General features: G+C 37.6%; 1 protein-coding gene across 3 annotated transcripts in view; it reads left to right on the forward strand.

The window, feature by feature from the left end:
• Positions 1 to 18,488, forward strand: part of HAPLN1 (hyaluronan and proteoglycan link protein 1) — a 71,510-nt gene that overhangs the window by 17,761 nt on the left and 35,261 nt on the right. Inside the window, exon 1 of one of the 3 annotated variants that reach the window (XM_019462841.2) lies at positions 10,315 to 10,531. The exons of the other annotated variants lie outside the window; for them this stretch is intronic. The gene's annotated coding sequence lies outside the window, so the exon portion shown is untranslated. Of the gene's footprint in view, positions 1 to 10,314; positions 10,532 to 18,488 lie in introns of those variants that run through there. 3 annotated transcript variants of the gene reach the window in all.

Raw genomic sequence — 18,488 nt, forward strand, 5'->3', positions numbered from 1 at the left:
TTAGCTACTAACCCTTATCAGAGATATCATTTGCAAATATCTTCTCCCATTCAGTAGGTTACCTTTCATTTTGTTGATAGTTCCTTTTGCGGTGCAAAAGCTTTTATTTTTGATGTAGTCCCAATAGTTTATTTTTGCTAGTGTTTTCCTTGACTGAGGAGACATATCCATAAATATGTTACGAAGGGGAATGTCCAAGAGATTATTGTCTATATTTTCTTTTAGGAGATTTAGGTTTTCGGGTCTCAGATTTAGGTCTTTAATTCATTTTGAGTTTATATTTGTGTATGCTATAAGAAAGTGATCCAGTTTCTTTCTTTTCTTTTTTTGCATGTAGCTGTCCAGTTTTCCAAACACCCTTTATTAAAAAAGACTGTCGTCTCCCCATTATATATTCTTGCTTCATTTGCATAGCTTAATTAACCACAGAAGTTTGGGTTTATTTCTTGCATCTCTATCCTGTTCCACTGATCCATGTATCCACCTGTCTTTTTGCAATTGATTTCTAACATAATTCTACTATGGTCAGAGAGTATATTGTGCATGACTTGGATCCTTCTACATTTATAAGAATTATTTTATGGCCCAGAATGTAGTATCTTGTAGAATCCTGGTAGATGCCTGGTATACACATGAAAGGAATGTATATTCTACTGTTATTGAATAGAATGTTGTAAAAATATAAATGAGATCAGGCTGATTTATAGTGTCCAAGTCTTCTTTGTGTTTACTGTTTTTTTGACTAGTTATTCTATAAATTACTGATAAAGAGATAGTCTCTCCTTACAGTTGTATCAGGTTAAAACCTTCATGTATTTTGAAACTCTGTTATTAGGGGCTTCCTTTTTTTTTTTTAAGATTCTAATGTTTTACTAATGATTTTATCAACTTATCATTATGAAATTATCCTCTTCTCCTTGCTGATATTTTTTGGTTCTGAAATCTACTTTCTGATTTTAATATAGTCTCCCCATCTTTTTTTTATTAGTATTAGCATGTTATATACTTCTCCATCCTCTTACTTTTAATATATTTTTGTCTTTTTCATTTAAAGTGACTATCTTTTAGGAAATATACAGTTAAGTCTTTCTTTTCAACTAAACCTGACAATCTCTGAATTTTAATTGTTTTATTTGGATCACTTTCATTTAACATAAATATTGATATTGTTGGTTTTGAATCTATCATCTTGGTAATTTTTCTACTCGCTTCTTCTATTCTTCATTCCCTGCCCCCCTCCTTTTTCTTTTTTGGATTAATTTAACATTAAAAATTTTTCAGGGCATCTGGCTGGCTCAGTCAGTAGAGCATGACTCTTGATCTCAGAGTTGTGAATTCCAACCCCACATTGGGTGTATAGATTGCTTAAGTTCTTTCTTTGAGCCACTCTCTCCTCCCCACACCCCTTCCCTCTCTTCCCCTATCCTCACACCTCTCCTCTCGTCTCCTCTCTTCTTCTCTTTTCTCTCCTCTCCAACATTCTGCCCTGCGATGTCTGACTTCATTGGATTTCCAGAACTCTGGGCTCTATCCCCTCAACTCAAGTTTTCCAGTGGCATCGATGTAGACTCCATCATCCTGCACTGTAGCATGGAAACTTTCTTTTGGCAATAACCTCGGACAATCACACACAAAGCACATTTTGAGTGCTGTTTTTTTCTATATTTTGTCCATTTTCCTTTTAGTTATTTTAGACAAGAGGTTATAGATCCTGCCCCTCTTACTCCATCTTTATCAGAGGCAGAAGTTCTACATGGTTTTATTTTCATCTTTTGCTTTTCTTTATTTTTGTAGTTTTTCTAAAGTAATACACATATGCATAAATAGAAACTTATGATAATAAAAATATATGACTTATTTTAATAAAGTAGACAGGACAGTACTAAAGGATTTACTTAGTTATTAATCATACTAACATGCTTGAATATCTAACAAATAGTTACATAAATGGTTTTCAAATTATATCAGGTACTTTTCCCTGAGTGGAGAAAAGGCAAACAAATATCATAATTTGAGAGAGGAAAATGGGGCAAAATCTTTAAAAAATTGACTTGTGGCTCTTGTCACAATATCAAACTCATATTAATAACCCTAAAATGCTACAATTGTACTGATGAAAATACCATTAACTTGGCTCTAAATAGAAGTTGCCCAACATTTTTCTTATTCTAGGTTCCAATGTGTTCCCTCAATATTTTTTCATAAACCTTTTAGTCCCCATTTGCAGATGTTTCTCTCATGACCAAATAGTTAATGAGAATTCCAAAGCCTAAATGCTCTACTTTGAATTACATCTTTCACTTTTCCCAAACTCAGATTCATCACACTACTAAAAACCTGTTTCTACATCTGTGACTTTGGCTTTTATGATCTCCTTGGGTGGCTCGTTTATTCCTGGCATTTCTAAACCTCAAATTATGAAGGAATTTTTCTGAAAAAAAAAAGTATCAGAGATTCTTAACTATGAATGTCTTGGGCTTTTAAGGGCAAAAAGAAAAGACCAAGGTATTTTCAAAATGATTGTCCTTTGCATTATATCCAAGTAGATATGACCAAGGACTAGTGCCAGGAATGTGTTCCATGCAGTCTTTCTTCTCAAGTAAGCTGAAGATTGCTTCCTCAATTAGTTCAAACTTCTGGGTGGTCTCTTAATAAATAGTTCTTTGAAGAAAATAGTGAACAAATAAAACTGCAAATGTAAAATAATATTAGTTATTTAACTTTGAAACTAAGGAAGGATGAATTTTAATGTTTTGTGTTTATTAATATAGAATTTCCTATCTCCGACTTTTAAGAGGGAAAACTATGTAAATCCAGTGGAAGAAAAAAAGTTTAAAGATGCATATATATTTGGACTTAGAATTAACTGAGTGTAATTGTGTGTGTGTGTGTGTGTGTGTGTGTGTGTGTGTGTGTAAACTACTTGGTTTTATTATTTTTATGTGGAAATAGATGCCTACATGCATACTACATTCTATATTAAAATCAGCATACAATAAATTTAGAATATCTAAGGATATTTGGCAAATAAATAACTTCCTCCATTTCTGAGAAAAATTGTCCATTACTTGGCCTTAGTTTGCATATTTGATTCTACTTTCAAGTCTGAAGTCACCCCATGTGTTCTACAGATACCATCCACCCTCTGTCCCCCCGATTACAGCCTGCCCTATGCAAAACACTAAAGTAGTTGAAGTAGGTTTTTGTCAGCACTTCATTCTTCCAAAGTCTCCTTTTTCCTTTTTACACTTCTTGGCTGGTCAGTGAAAAAAAAATTGTATTTCCGTTTTGAGGACGTTTATTGCCCAAAAAATAACCATTTGGGCAGCTGTTCCCTCCAGAGAAACATAAGACAGGCTGACAATATTAGTAATCGTCACTACTCAAATACCCATAACTGTGGTTTTCATTACTACACTGGCTTTGTCTACCTAACAGTTTGACAATGAAAAGAGTCACCATTTAGGCTCAGAATATTCAGTTAGAGACTTGGCTAAATCCAGTGACTCCAAACCCTCCCCACCATCCACCCCAAACAGAAAAGATGGCCAAATTAATTTTGTCATGAAAAAAGAAAATCTTATATAAATGGGGGCCTAATAATTAGAATGATTGGTTAATGGACTGAGAAAACTCCAATAAAGTAGACTTTATCTGTACCTGTTGTAGACTTTGCAAGTCCTCCAGGCAAGCTCATATTAAATGGCATTTTTTTCTGTACCAACACAATGTCTGTACTAAGAATTGTACATAAGCGTGAATAAGTTCCCCCATGGTGCTGATAGGCTTCATCTTCTATTGGCCAAATGGGCACCAGTGAGCAAATGAATATTGTCTGGTCTTCAGCTTAGTTTTCTTAGTTTAAGGCTTTATTCGTAGAATTATTAGTAGCTATTTCTCATTGTACATAAGCAGAAAGTGATAGAAGTTTTCTGCCTCTGTCCACTATTGCCCTGAATGCATCATCTTACAGCGTTATTGTCTCCTCAGTCTATACTAATGTCTCCCATTTAAATAACATTTCCTCAAATATCCATTTTCCAAAGTAAAAAAAAAAAAAAAAAAAAAAAGATTCAAACCTGCCCACATTTGGCAAATACTACCCCAGGAAATTATCCACAATCGTGGGCGCCCACAAAAGAGGTCAACAACCATTTGCTTTTCATGTGCATTTAATTATTGGAGAGAATTTGATTTGCCAATTATGGTAGTATTTTAAAGCAACTTCATTTTACAATTAAGAATGAAGACTTCTTAAAGTGGGGACTATGCCAGTGATTTCATGCCAGATCCATTGTGGATATTGAAAAGTTTAACTGGTGAAGAGAACCAAATAAAGAATGGCAGGAACTATTCTGCTATATAGAGATAAACATAGCCTGTGCCTCAGAAAAGGCAGCCAAGGTGGATGGTGTGATTCAGTGGTCATTGGGATGACTTCCTGAGCAAAATATTTCTCCCACTGCCCAAAATGTTCACTATGGAAGATAAAAATCAAAGGCATTGTTCAAGAAGCAAGAGACCAACAGAAGACTAAAGGCAAAGGAAATACTGGATTTAAGGGTAGAGAGGGTCAGAAAATAGCTATCACTTGGGTCAGGGATGGCAGGTCTGAGGAGAGAGCCTTGAAATGTAAATCCATGAATAGGTAAAATGTCTCAGACATCAGGGTATTCTAGAAAGAGGAAGAAGAAAGAAAAGAAACAAAGGAAGGAATTGAGGGATATGAGAACACATTTTCTTCATCCCATTTGGCTTATTTTGTGACTAGAAATTCTTGTCTATCCAGTATTTGTTTCTTAATGAAACCAAGGGGGTAAAAACAGCCTTTTGATGTGTCAGTTGAAGAGCAGTAACGGGGAATGTTCTTATAAATGCACTTCCATAATTTAGACATTGTAACACCAAAGAACAAAAATACAAAGTTAATCAATTCTCCTGATACTTTCTTTTTTTTTCATTATCCATATTAAAGAGTAGGATGTCCTAAAATATTAAAATTGACAGATAACTTACACAATAGTCTGAAGACATTCTTCCAGCCTGCATGCTGGAGATTCAAGGGCTGATAATACAATAAGGGCAATGGAGTTACATTCTAGTTGGGGAAACTGAGCATCTAATCACATTAGTGTCACATCCAATGCAATCCAATGGGATTTCAAGAGGTCATTGCTGGTTTGGATTCCATAATGGTAAGATATTTGGGGCTATGGATTGCATTTTATATGCTTACTTCTAAAACATTGTTGAATAAATGCTTTGAATACTATGCCAGGGAGTAGATATTTATTCTGTCATTCTGCAGGAGACTAAACAGAAATTTATGCTTTTGCTGAACAGGGTATTTTGCAAAGATGTGCCTACAGTATCACTAAAAATGCAAATTTTGGGCAAGGGTTCCTTAAATGAGGGGCAAGCCCTTCCTCTCAATGGGAGAAACAGCAGATGCATCCTTAGGCCATTCACTACATACTGAGAGAATATTTGCCAATTGTGCAGTTTTTAAAAAATTGATTTTGACTGGACTAGATCATTGAGGTTAATGATTCAGTGAGATCATTGACTTTCCCTCTTTTCCTCTGTGTGTGTGTATGTGGGTGTGGGTGTGTTTTGCTTTTTAATAACTAGTTGCCCTTGTTATACCTGTTATGTTGAAGTCCTTTCAGTATTTTCAAGTACATTTCCTCTTTTGCATATATTTTAAAATACCTGTCACATTAACTATCTTAACTTACAAACAGCCAACTTAACCTATTAGCTTTTTTTTCTCTAATGGAATTTTTACAGAATGAAATTCTCCCCTTGAAAATCAGGAATGAAAAAACAAAAACAACAACACACCCTCCCAGATGTGGAGAAAATAAACCTTATCCTGCTTTGAACTTCCTGAAATTTAATTGACCTTCTTTTGTTTTGTGTCACTTTGCACCCCACCTGTTTTACTCTCCTCTCCCACCCTTTGGCTTGGCAGTGTAGATTCAAGGACTTTCCTGAGTTCACATGCTGAGTCTCTGAAATGGCTGGGATGGCGTGAGGCGTGGGGCCTGTGCCTGTGTTGGCACTGGATTTGCTGCACTACATTTTTAGTCAGCATCAGCAGAATGAAGAGGTGACATGGTTGCTTCAGAATTCATTGCTAGAAATTACCACCTGAAGTCCAACCACACTGAGCCTTTTTATTTCTTTGCTGCTCTTGCTATTACCAACTCAGATGAGAATTAAAGTACGTGGCTTTCACTATCTTTGCCTCTCATATAAGCCAAGGGAAGGTTCTAGAAGCTGTGCAGGAAGAGACCAGCAGAGTTCAGAACCCCTCACTAAGGTGATTATATTGGACAGACTGGTCTTGTTCCCTATGCTACCTTTTCACCACTCATAACCGCTGCTTCTTTGTTTTCCTGGTCATGTCTTTCCCTTTTTAACACAGAGGTCAGATAATCATGCAAGGAGTTGGCCAGAGGACATGATTCTTAAGTAAATTTAAATGAGCAGGTAGGAGAAAATGAGATAGAAAATTTGGCCTCAAGTCCTGTTCTTTCCTTTCCTGTTCTTCCCCCTATTTGACTGCATTTTACATCCCTAATTTTTGTCTGACTCTGCCTTCACTGGAGGTACAACTTCAGACAATCTCCAAAGTACCAGTGTGAAGAAATAAAATGGGAAATACTGACGAAATATTGGCTCACTCACACTAAGCTTTCAGAGGCTTATGCTATGTTTATTTTCCACCAGTGTGAGAATACTCTATCAAGAAGATGGCTGAGGGATTGGTGACAGAGGTAGAGGAGGTGGGCAGTTAGCAACGAGAGCCTGTGTAAATGCTTCAGTAACTTTTATGCTCTATGTTCTTCCACAAACGGACTACAAAAACTTGTGTGGACATACTTGAGAAAAGGCATGGGAAGACGTAGGCCCTGGGCCAAAAGTGGTCTTTTAGGTTAGATTATGTGCTTCAAATGAGCAGCAAACATGCAAGATATGCCCATGGCAGGTTGAGATTGAGGTAAGCGAGAAAGGATCATAGCAATCCACAGAAGCAATGGAGTAACTGAGTTACTCTGGTAACTAGTTAACTCTGGATCACCCTTACATCAGCTATAAGTACTGAATAATTCATTCATTATTATTCATGTACACTCAGAGGAAACTCACACGATGCTAGGAGTATCTTTATAAAATATCATAAAGTTCTGAAATCCAGTTTTTGTCCTCAGTGGGGCTTAAACTTCTGTAACATTAACATGGAATCACTTTGAGGTGGTTCATTAATCATTTGAAAATTTTATGATTGTTTCATTTGTAGAAAATGTGATGATTGTTTCTACAGGTTAGTTGTGTGTATGTGTGCGTGTGTGTTTTGTCTCATATCAAGAAGGCTAAAACATATGGTTGTGTAGGTTGTGTACTGTACAACACTGGGGGTTGCCATCCATTCTGCAGTGCACAGTGCAACACCAATGCCCCTGAACTCCCAGTGGGTCCCAGGGAATATCATGGTAGATAGTTTCTACCCTTCTGGAGCTTTCATTCCAGTAGTTACGCACCCATGCAATGGCGTATATTCTGCTCTTGAATCCCACACAATATTCAGAGAACTACTTTCAAGTATGTGGCTTGACACTCTTTTGATATAACCCAGTATGAAAATGTATAAAATTTTTGGTGTGCTCTGTGACTACACTGATGTTGAACGTACAGTAACATCTGTGTGAATCTGGCATTTCGGAACAGTAAGTGAAACCCAATACTAAAAGTTAGCCTAATAGGCTTTGAAATGTTTACATCATACTTTTGTAAAACACTAGAAATCTTTGGAAAGTGTGTTACGGATGCATCTTCCTTAGTCAATAGAACACGACACGTGTAAGAAAATCCCTGTTTGTGATGCGCTCTAGCAGTTATATGTTTAGGGTATTAATTTGAGGTATGTAAAGATAAACTAAGCCACTTGCAGTGGTGGTGAAGATTTGGTTAGAAAACCGGCTGGCATCAAGAAAAATGCAAATTAGCGTGCCGTGCAAGGCCTTCTTGCCCATGCCCTGGATGCCTGTCCAACCACGCTCCAGCTTATCCACATCGCTATTCTGATTATCCTACTCTGCAGTCACGCGGGGCCTCGTGCAACCGTTCAGCGCCCCAAGGCCTCTCCCAGCTCATTTCCTTTGTGCGTGCTATTCTGACAGACAGCAACATCCTCTGCCCCCTTCTCTATCTCCTTGTCTTGCAGATCCAGCTGTGCCATCATCCTCTTTGCGAAACCACCCCTGTCCCCTCCCAGGCTGGCTTAGGTGCCTGCCAAGGCTGCTGCGTCCTACAACTCCAGAGGGTGCCCATCCCATTGCATTCTGGGGAGCCCTTCCTCTTTCTCCAACAGCATCCCGAGTCGTCTCTATGCACTTAGCATTCTGCTCCGTGCTACTTCTTTGCAGCCTCCCTGAAGGGTGACTTTGGGATCTGAAGCCTTATTTCTACTTGCCTGGCATAAAGTGGTGCTTAGTGGATAATTACGTGAATTGTGGCTTCGTATGGCACAGTACATAATTTAGGGGCCCTTAAGCTATGTAAAGCTGGGTTTTCCCTCTCTGGATCTGCTCAGATTGTTGACTTAGCCTATCTGGTGGGTTTTTCTTGGTTGTGATTTCTGTACTTCAAGTCATTCTCCCATTTCCAGGGGCTGTTGCTGCCGGCCGCCTTTTTCAGGTGTCCATTAGCACTAAGGAGCACTGCTCCTTCTCTTCCAGCGGCTGGGTTTTTCCTCTCCTTCTCCTCCTCCTCCCCCCTCCTCTTTCTCTTCCTCCTCTTCTCCTTCTTCTCTCTCTCATCTCCCCAGTTCCCCATTCCCCTCTTGCTTCTCTTCTCTTCTGTTCTCTTCTCTTCTCCTGTTCTTTTCGTAGGCTTCTCATTGATAGGGGCTTTGGCACTTTAAACGACTGCTTACAAAAGCACACTTTTCTAGAACCCAATCTCTGAATCAGCCATGGACATTTTATTGCCCATGACATTTGTAGCTTTAGTGGTCCTCTCGGTATTTGCTCTGTAGCATGCACTACAAATTATTTTCAGGTGTGCAGTTATTACCAACATCTGAGCACAGTGACTGAGAGCTGTGTATGTGAGGTGTGTATGTGCTATTTTTGGACAGCAGTTTCTTTTTTGAAGAGTTGTGCAAATATTACCATTTCTCTTGCTTTCTAGGTACTGTGTATTCTCAGGATCACATTTCATCACCTAGGTATAAATACATCTGCATACCTGCTAAAGTTAACAAGGTAAAAGAGATTACTCATAGGTCCTTAGTACACAAATAATTCTCAACTGTCATTTGCTCAACATTGATGAGAATTTGGGACTTTTATGTTTGTGGAATGAATGCTGCTTTCTATGAAAATTATGGAAGAGTAAAAAACATAGTTTTTATAGTTGTTCCTTTCCTCTGAACTTTGGCAAAACCCACCCAGGAACAAAAGCACCTCTCCTAGGCTCTCACTTGCAGGGACTTGAGACCCTCTATTAACATTTACAAAGCCATGGTCACATTTGAAATGGAAAAGACCCTGAGAAACTTAGCATTGGTAACTCTAGTGGTGGGAATTTGGAGCCAGGTTGAAAGGAAGAGTCTGTGGAAGGGGTGGGGGTGGTAATTTTATGGTGTTCAAGGACACTGAAAACCTTTGAGATTCAGGTGTACATGTTTTCCTTACTTCTTGCGAGAATACAACTCACTTTTATGTTTTATACTCATAGATGATTATTTGGTTCTAAGTCAAAGGCAAGCCTAATACATACTACAAAAGTTTTAACTGATATTGTTATTTATAAAAGAAAGTTATAAATTATGTAGATATCTTTAGAGTCTAGAGTAGTCAGTTCTAAGTGACTAAGTCAGTGCTTCAGTGCCTATAAAGAAGATTATTTAAATGATTTTAGCTGCTTTCAGAATGAACAAATTCCTCAGCTAAAGAAGATGTAAATGAGGATAATTTTGTTTTAAAAGCTTAAAAAATACTTTCAAAGATTACTATAACTTAAAAACCTATCAAGGTGAATTCTTGGGCTGTATCTTGCATCATAAAATCAATTTGGAAACTTAATTTAATGAGCTTAACTGTCGATATTTGCCAAGTTAATTCAAGAATATCGTATTCTCCCTTTTTGTGCAGTGTAGACACAGCCTTTTGGGCTGGAACAAGCTTTGTTACTCATAAGCCAATGAACTGAATTCTGATGAGAATTGTGCTTTGACGTAGGATGTGAACCAATACTAAACCTGCCTCAGGGTCTTGGAAGAGACCTTAAAAGTGGCAGCCAAAAGAGGTGGGGACTGCACCAAGCAAGAAGGAGACAGAAGTTTCTGCTGCAAACGATCATTAATGGATTTTTTTGTTTTTATCATGACTTAGTACAATCAGATACCTCAGTAAATCATCGATCATAAAGTTCTTCCTTGTATTTAGTAAAAAATCAGAATTGACATACATTTAAAATCTTTCTACACCTTCTCAGAGTCTGATCACCGTAAAAAATATATGTGAGTTGCCTCATTCTTGTTGTTTGTCAACTATTTTAGAATTAGATGTGGGATGCCGTGGTGAGTTAAGAGTTGGGTTTTGCTTTGTGTAGAAAACTTGTGACTGTTACATCTGTGATAACACCAAAGCTGTCTTGTAGATGATGTGCAGTTGTATTTTTAGATCCAGTGTTAATATAATGTTTAACTGAGAGATGTTGAAATTTTTGAGCTTTTAAAGAAATGCTAAGATTTTAAATGAAACGGAGTCCTAAAATATTGTTTTGCTAGCTCAATTAGACATACTTTCAAAGATAGTTTAATTGAAAGTGATGTTATGATGAGTTTTTTACCCTTATAAACTCTGCTTCTAAATATTTTATTTAAAAATTTTTCTTTCAAATTCTAAGGCCTGTGGACGTTTGCATCCAATTACTAGTATTCATATGAGCTAGATTCTAAACTCGTTTTTATGTAACCTACACTTAAAAGCAGTTCTAGCATTTCTCAATTTTATTCATATTTGCACATTAAAATATTAAAAAGGGAGTTACTTTCCATGGTTTTAAAATGATGTAAATGGGTAATAAAAAATGGAAGTGGTTTTATTTTATTTGCTATTGTCTGTTTTTGGATTTGTTATTTGTTAGGACAAAATGAGGTAGCAATCTAAATTCTTAATCTTATATATATATTGATTCTTTTATAATGTTTAATAGTGTTTATATGTCTACATTGTTGGTTAAAGGGCTCGTTTCAATCTCTTTTAAATGCTGTGTTTAATTAAGTTCTATTTGAATTGCCGTTCACTAGGGAATATGTCTACCTTTGTAGAGTTCTTAATTTAGTGCCAAATTCCTAGTTCCATGTTCAAAAATCATTTACTGTTACTGATAATGACAATAAGTCATTTGATTTTACACATTAAGAAAAAAATATTTTTGAAGTCTAATTTTCTATTACTCAACGTAAGTTGTTGATGCTACTGAGATTTTTGATCATGGAATCAAAGAGGAATGAATTATAAAATGAAGTCTTTCTTGCACAAGTGTGCCTAGCAAGAATACTCTTTAGAGCATGCTTATTCACTCTACAGAGAAAGCTTTTTTTTTTCTTTCCCCCAGAACGATGCTAACATAGGTACATGCTTTATTGTTTGGTTTTTGAAGAAATTACTCTAGGCTAGAAATGAAGAAAATTTTAGTGAAATTTTTATTTTAGTCAAAATTTAGCATGTGGACTTACTATTTCTGTAATATAATCATTACTATAATGTTAATATAATGCAGCATTTAGCCTAGTAAACAATAAAGAAACTATAAGATGGCCTGAGAAGTGGCAGCAACATTAATTTATATTCTAACAAATTGAATTATCTTTTAAGAATTCTTCATGATGTGATTTGATTTTTGACCATTTTCTTTATGTGTAATGATAGGAAATGAATATTTTCCTCTGTATTCCATGAAGGATGCACTTTTAAGAACAAGCAATATAATATTCATATCAAATATACTCTGATTTTTAATGTTCTATGGTAAAATTATGGTTTTCAGGGCAGCAAAAGTAGGATCCATTCACCAAAGATAAATAGAAGGGAAGATAAGAGATTTTCTTTTAGCATCGCCATCATCAAAATGTATTTTTGTTAATATGTTAACAATGTACTTATTGACTTCCTCTACTAAGAACTGTCTGGTTAAGAAACAAACTATTAATTATAGAAGACATGTTCCTGCCTGAACCTGAAAACTTAGAAACCTCATGTAAAGGAAAGCTTTTGAGTAGACAGTGAGAACACCTGCAGATAGTATGTAGCCAGAGCTGGCAAAAATACACTAAAGCTACTGTGCAATTTCTTCTACACTCTAGGGCTTTGAAACCATAAGTCTTCTTGTCCACCTATTTTTCTCCAACAAACTGTGAATTATATGCTAACAGTAGAACCAGAATATTGGAATATATTGACAGCATGTCTGTGATTTCCTTTGAATGACCAGAAAGGAGGGTCTTACTGACTGTCCATATAAATGTGCAGAGAAACACATTTTTAAGTATGTAATTTCAGAATGAATAGGTGTGTCTGTGTCCACATGCCATCCCACCCATATGATGTGGCTACACATGCAAAAGTCACTAAGAACATACGATCACGAGAAAGTCATCTTTTACTATAGTTACAATGTACATTCTTTCCTTCCTGTCACGTGAGTGAACTTTGACAACTACCTGTCCTGTGGTATTAACCCACTTCGAGAGATTCTTGGGTGAAGAGGACACACTACAACATTGGAGACCCATAGTTTACTCTGCTTACTCTTTTCATAGAAGAAAAATGAGTCAAATAAGATGTAAAATAAATATAAAATACTATATTATATCTATAAATCCATCTCCAACCTCAATATGAGCTGGGATAGATAACACAATTCAAAAGGAAGGTATTGCATGCCAATAAACTTTGAATGACATGTTTGCAACTTTTAAGTATTACTTTCAGTTTAGGGTTTTACATAGTTTATGACCTAGACATATCAGAATCCTGCTACATGTGCTTCATTCATTTATTCATCCAGCAATGCCAGACTGTTACTCAGAAACAAGTTCTTAAACTTATTAATATGTGTATGCACTGCTTCCTCCACACCCCCTAGATATTCAACAAAAGCTTGCAGAATTGAACACTATAAACATCAAATACAGTTCCTACTTTTATTCATGCACGCCTTGTTTCAATTTATTTGGGAAAACCTATCAGCAAACAAAACCACTGTAGAACTCTTTCATAAAAATGGTTTGGGGGAAGTCTAACTCTTACCTCAAGAATTATTTAAAGCAGTTTCAGGTGGGTCAATGAACAGCTTGAGCAAATGCACTTTGATTAAGTGAAGGGATGCTGAGTTTGTCCCAAACTCCATCAATATTCTCTCAGAGAGAGCTGGCAAAGAATAACCAGCCAAAAGCAGTAAGTGAATTGAATTGGCTATTTAAACAAGTATTATTGATATCATCCCTTTAAAAATCCATGAATTTGTTTGCTGAGGAGGACAGTCCTAAAATGCAATATAAGTAGATTGGAGGAGGGCCTGATCTCTCCAGTAGGAAAAAAATTACATAAAAACAATAATAAAAATGTGCATAGAGCATTGACATTTGTCATCAGCTGTTCCAATTGATGGGTAAAAAACTTGACCCCTTCAAAGCATGACTTCTCTCAGGGTCACATAACTAGATAGTGGCAAAGCAAGGAATGAAACTAAATTCTGCCTTCCCTTTTTTACCCTTCTACCCTATCTCCCCATCTGCCTAGAAGAGCTCCAATTTACACGCTACTGTTTTTCCATTTAATTACAGTTTTCCTGTACATTCTATTCCCTGGTTTGTATGATAAATCAGATGATTGTGTCAAATATTGAATAATATGATAAATATAATAAAATATAGGAAGAAGAGAAGAGTGGAGAGGTAGGGTAAGATTTATATTCAATGAATAGAGAAATAGAAGTAGAGAGGAAAAACAAGAAGAGATAAAACAATGATGGAAAATGTAGAGAAAAATTGGAAATAAAGTAGGTGATTTCAAACTACAGAGGAAGAAAAAGAAGTAACTAATACATTTTAAGACGCAAGTTATTCTGAGAGTCATGAGGATCCTAGGAAGCAACAGACCGACCACCACCAGATTAGAAAGTGACCATGGCTGGCCGTCTAATTCAGGGCATCATAAATTCTCTTTAGCTTCTGCAACAGCTTGTGCTTTCATATAACAATGCAAGATGACAGGCGAAAATGCCACGTTCACTTGAAGTTTATATAGACTCACTCCCTGAGGGGAGTTGTATCATTGAACAAAGATTTCTTTTTTTTTTTTTTTCAATTATGGCTTTTCTCTTGAGCAATGGGTATATTCCAAGCAGTTCTGCATTCTACTACCCCCATGTGTGCAATGAATCTCAGGGCTTAGGTAAAAATCCAAGTGTCCCTCTGCACACTGAACAAATTGAACGCATCATTAGGGTCAATTCATTAGCCATCATCTGGGTCAAAGGTCTGACTACTGGATTGCACCTATGTGTAGAGTCAAAACAGAAAACAAGGGCGCCTGGGTGGCTCAGTCGGTTAGGCATCTGACTTCGGCTCAGGTCATGATCTCATGGTTTTGTGAGTTTGAGCCCTGTGTCAGGCTCTGTGCTGACAGCTCAGAGCCTGGGGCCTGTTTCACACTCTCTCTCTCTCTCTCTCTCTCTCTCTCTCTCTGCCCCTCTCCCACTCATACTCTGTGTCTCTCTGTCTGTCAAAAATAAATAAACATTAAAAAAATTTTTAAAAAGCAGAAAACAAGGCCAACCAACAACAGTAAAACAACAGAGAAACTGACATAAGGTTATTTAAAAAAAAAAATTGCTCAACACACAAAAAATAAACAATTTGAGAAGTCTACAACTCTTAATTCCATGAAATAAAGGCCATTCTAATAGCAAAAGGGTAAAAGAAAAAAAAGGGTTACTTCAAAAAAGAACTAATTTTTTAATGGATTAACGTTACCTAATGAAAAATTACACTTTTGGAGTCCCTTCTCTTTTGTTTTTCTTTCTTTCTTTTTTTTTTTTTTTTTCATTGCCCAAGTTTTACCACTGACCAAGTTTGAAGAAACACTGATCATAAACCCTCTTCTGCCTGTAACTAGATCAGACTTAAAAGATACCAAAGAGGAAAAGATTCCATCTATTTCGAAGTAATTCTGTCAAAGGAGATTCTTAGTCAATCTTTAGCAACCTTTGTATTGATTCTTGTAATTTCTAAACTAAGTTTCAAGTACTAACCTGAAACCTGGTTTACTTCATTAAGTTCTCAGTGGAGAAGAAGTAACTTTTACCATTCTTCATATAATAATAAGTGTAACTCTTTACACAGTATTAAGCTCTCCTCAGTCTCAGCTGCTTTAGTCCTCATAGCTATTTCTCCCAGATTCAATTTTCCATTCATTCTTCCTCTTGGCACAGGGAGGTTCTGGGTGCTGGGTGTGCAGTGAGAAAAGCATTCATACTGTGCACTCAAACATGTCTTGTGCAAACAGGGCTGTGATTAAGTGCTACTCCTATAACCCAGTGAGAAAGGGATGAAAGACAGCATTCCAACCTGTGTGAACTGTAAGAGATCTGGGAGACCTGACTGGGAGAGTTGAAGGTCTTTCTCAAGGCACAAAGGACAGACGCCGTGAGTGGTGCTGGAGAGTGCAAGCCAGAGCTGGGGGGGGGGGGGGGGCGGGGGTTGGGTCAGACTGCCCAGATCCCCAGTTTCTCGTTTTATGTGCTTGGGACTCCACCACTCCGACTCTGGTTCTGTAACTGTAAAATGTGTATAATAACACAATTCTTCAATTGCATTGTTTTGAGAAGTAATAATTAAATGGGTTCAGAAAATGTGTGGCATAGGCCTCTAGGCACAGAAAACAGCACCCACGCCTTCCATTGAGTTTTATTAACCTACTACCTCATACAGTAATTTTATTTTTTGTTATTTTCTTAAACTGAAGTAGAGTTGACACACAGTGTTACATTAGCTTCAGGTGTACCAGAGTGATTTGACAAGCCTATATGTTACCTTGTGTCACAGTGTAGCCACCATCGTAACACAAATTTTAGCAGTGTTTAAGAAATAGCAATTGGCGGGGCGCCTGGGTGGCTCAGTCGGTTGGGCATCCGACTTCGGCTCAGGTCATGATCTCACGCTCCGTGAGTTCGAGCCCTGCGTCAGGCTCTCTGCTGACAGCTCAGAGCCTGGAGCCTGCTTCAGATTCTGTGTCTCCCTCTCTCTCTGACCCTCCCCCGTTCATGCTCTGTCTCTCTCTGTCTCAAAAATAAAAAAATTAAAAAAAGAAATAGCAATTGGCCACTTCGCTATTAGACTACTGGTATTGGTATATCTATACTTGTATCAAACTACTAGACTTCTATGTTGACCACACTATCTTGCTTCCGAATAGCGGTTTAATTATCACCAAAGCAGCACTGGAAAATTACAGCCCTATCCTATGTCTTTGACGAAGAACACAGGCATTTCTGTTTGAACACATCTTGAAGATGGCTGCAGCATCAGGCAGCCAGGCTTGGTCGGCTATAAAAAGAGACGTCAATGGTGTGCACTGCAGGTGAACTGAGTGCTAATTCAAGGTTGGTAAATAGGTGGTGGTATAAAGTTTCCCTAGATTTCCTAAATTTTACTCATATCAAAAACTGAAACTTTTTACCTAACACGCCTGGATATTCAGAGAAAATGTTGTTACAAAATGCAAATAAGCAGGATTCAATTCATTCCCTCACATGACCGCCTGCTACCTCCGAGGCATCCTTCTCCACTGAGCACCAGCACGCAGGCCTCTGGCACAGCCCTTGTGCTCTAGGACCGCACCCTAGGACCTCACGTCGCAGTGCAGTTGGCTTCGACACCTGAACACTGTGGCCCTAAAGTTTGTTCTAGGGGAGCTTAGCATGTCATAGTCCCACGCTATCCTGCCTGGAGTGCGTTAACGCCAGTGAGGGTGCTTGAAAGTGTGCACCGACCCACACTTCTATTTGAATCACAAATCACTGATGATGTGCCATATCCTTGTTAAAATGAAGATGGTGTGTGTGTCAGTGTGTGTGTGTGTGTGTGTGTGTGCGTATGTGTGTGTATGTGTGTGTGTATGTACACACGTGAGCACCAAGGCAGTGTTTGTGGCCCTAGGTTGGTATCACAAGTGAGGCAGGGCACAGTCATATTACAAAAACTGCCATCTGACTTCTCATCTATAAGCTGTGAAAAAAAAGTTTATATTCACATATAACACAGATTAAGGTTTTAAGAGCTTGGTAGGTTCAAGTTAAAGAGGCTAAATAAAAAAGGCAATAAAACAAATAACAAGTTTCACTTTCAGAGCAACAAGTGTAGCTCAGGGTAGGGGTTGCTTTTGCTTGAAAGCAAATACAACTTACTAGATGTGTGACCTTCAGCAAGGTAACTGTCCGTGTCAGGAAAAATGGAAATTTTGGTCTCACAGTCTCAAGGCATTGTAGGTACCGTGCTTAGCATAGCACTTGGCAAATAGTAGACATTCAAGTAAAAGGAACTGCTGTTGTTATTATTATTATTGTTATTATTATTTATACCCCTCACCCCACCTGGGATGTTTGCATTTTAAAATTGAGCTGTTGGACAATGAATATGTTAATTCAATGGAAAGAACCTCCAGTGATACAATTTCTAATTCTCTGGTATGGAATTAAAGGAGATGCACAAATTTGTGTGGAATATGCTTTAAGTAGAAGTGAATAGAAATGAGGATGACTGTAGGTCTAGGATGTACAACTGTAAGAGTGTGCATGTGTATGTGTGTGTGTGTGTGTGTGTGTGTGTGTATAAATTCTGCTGTAAATGACCACGCAAATGTGGAAATTAACATAGCAAATTCTCTGCTTCTGCTCATCTGATCCCTCAGAATTTTTCTGCTCTTTAAGTGATGAAATTATACATGCTTTCCTCCCACTCCCTCTTCAACATTTTCCTCTCCTTTAAAAAAAAAAAAACTTTTTAAATGTTTGTTTATTTTTGAAGGAGAGAGACAGAGTGTGAGTGAGGGGGAGGGGCAGAGAGAGAGGGAGACACAGTATGTGAAGCAGGCTCCAGGCTCTGAGCTGTCAGCACGGAGCCTAACGCGGGGCTTGAACTCTCGAACCTTGAGATCATGACCTGAACCAAAGTTGATGCTTAACCACCTGAGCCACCCAGGTGGCCCCACATTTCCCTCTCCTTTGATTCCTGTAGCAGGCAGAGAGCCCATGATACCTCTTGTGTTGGTTTCCCCACTGTCTTATGCTTGAGTATGGAATTGTCCCCATTATATTCCAAATTCGAAAAGATCACTTTTATTATGTGTATTCACCCAAAGTACAGTGTGGGCTGAAAAGAGGTAATATTTATTAATAATATTCCTATG

The sequence above is a fragment of the Panthera pardus genome, unplaced genomic scaffold (genome assembly GCF_024362965.1).
Source record: "Panthera pardus isolate Hobbes unplaced genomic scaffold, ASM2436296v1 HiC_scaffold_2, whole genome shotgun sequence".
NCBI classification, from domain to species: domain Eukaryota; kingdom Metazoa; phylum Chordata; class Mammalia; order Carnivora; family Felidae; genus Panthera; species Panthera pardus.